We start from the raw sequence: 1959 nt of genomic DNA, 5'->3' as shown, positions 1-1959 counted from the left end.
ATTTCTATTGGACTATGAAACAAATGCCGTAGAATCCAAGGTGCCTTTTCTGAAGGGGTGTCACACACATGGAGTTTGTCCCCAACCCTTCCAGGGGCTTGTGGCGGCCCTGCCCCAGGTTGTGGGCGAGTGCACACAGCCACTGGAAGGCCACGTGCTGATGCGCTTGAGCTGAAGCTGGCCTCCGGTAATCTTGCCCATGGACCACGGACCGTGGGGAGCCCTCCACGCTGGGGCTGTGGCCTCATGTTTTCAGATCTTGCCACCTCTGGATACTGCTGGCCCACAGTCTGTTACGTAAGGGTCCCAGTGCTTTGACTCCTTCTAATAACGCCCTGGGGTCTAGTAGGTTCCCAGTAGGACTGTACCCACAAGAGCAGCAATTCAAAAATCACCTGCTGCACCAAGGGCCATGAGGCTTTCTGCTCCTGGGACATTTGGGGACAGCCCTATCTGTCCTACAGGGCAGCTGTGAGCCAGAATCGATTCAGTGGCAGTGAGCTGTGGAGGAGGCTTTCAGGGGCCCTGGTGGTATAATGGGTTAAGCTTTGGGCTGTTAAACACAAGGTCAGAGGTTCAGACCCAGCAGCTACTTGGAACGAGACTGCTGACGCTTTTTGTTCTGATAGATTTATGGAAACCCTGGGGCGGCCTCTGCCTTGCAGGGTTGTTCTGAGGAGGAATCGACCGGATGGCTGTAGGAAGAGGGTGACGTTTTTGAAAGGGTTCCAGAGCTGCCCTGTGACATTCTATGAGGGCTGTGCATGGGGCTGACAGGACCAGGAGTGGGTTGGGCACCTCAGCCTATTCTCTGTCCTGAGGGTGGCGCGTCCCCCTACCTGTGGCCCAGAGCAGTGTGGTTCCGTCCACTGGACACTTGGGTGACATCAGCTCTTTGGTAGCTGTGCCTGATGGTTGGCACGTTCACCAAGTGGTGTTAGGTCCATCGAGTCGGTTCCCATCCACAGCGACCTGTGCTGCCCAGCCCCGCGCCATCCTCACAGTTGTTCCGATGCCCGAGCCCAGCTCACCTGGTGTCTAGTCCAACCCCAGCCCTTGGTTTTCATCAGTTGCTACTGAGGACTGGTCTCACCCATCAAGTTCAGGATCGGCTGAGCAATGGGCACTTTGCACCTGCCCTTTAACGTTGTTTTGAGTCAACTTTCCAACTCATCTGTCCGGATAACTGTTTCATTAAGCAAACATGGTGAACGTCATGTTGGGACATGTCCGTGACTTTGTTTGTCTATAAAAAATGTGCACTTTGCTCGTCCATGAGCACGTGTATTTAGCTGGGCACTGAGCTGATATTCTGGGCCGTGGTGACGGGCCCTGCCCTTGACAGTTGGCTGAGCCCCATTGATTCTGCAGCACCTGTCTTTGGAGTTGTGTTTCTTTCCCTCACGCTGGACGGGTCACTGATTTCTGATGACAACAACTTAAAATTATTTGAGCTACTGTCCCCTTGTTCTGGAAGGGAGCAATTGCTAAGGAACGTTGTTGATGGTTTTAATGTTGTTCTTGAATGCATAGACACACTCTCTCGTTGAGCGCTAAGAATTAAGACTATTTCTTCTCGTGGTTCAGCATCACTACATGGAGACAAATCTCTCAGTGTATCCAACTCCTGCCCTTCCCCCACGTACAAGGGTGACGTTGAACACCACAACTTGATCTTGGTCACCACACTGCAATAGTCACACCAGCCTGGTTGGCCAGCATTTCATGCCTGCACGTTTTTTAGCATCATGGTGAGACAGGAAGGAATGGGAATTGGTTAAGTACAATCCTGCAAATAAACCTGGCTCTACTTTGATGGACAGCCCCGTCTCGTCTTTGGTGGAGTGGCTGGCAGGACTCGTTCCCCTCCAGAAATCACACTGAGAAAAAATGGGAAATGTGGAGGCTGGTGAATGGGCCGAGTCTGTGTTCTGAGGTGCTGTGTCACACCGTGGGCCA

Source organism: Echinops telfairi, unplaced genomic scaffold, assembly GCF_000313985.2.
Source record: "Echinops telfairi isolate 266 unplaced genomic scaffold, ASM31398v2 ScPeMD7_7400;HRSCAF=8409, whole genome shotgun sequence".
Taxonomy (NCBI): domain Eukaryota; kingdom Metazoa; phylum Chordata; class Mammalia; order Afrosoricida; family Tenrecidae; genus Echinops; species Echinops telfairi.
Note: the sequence above shows the minus strand (reverse complement) of the source record.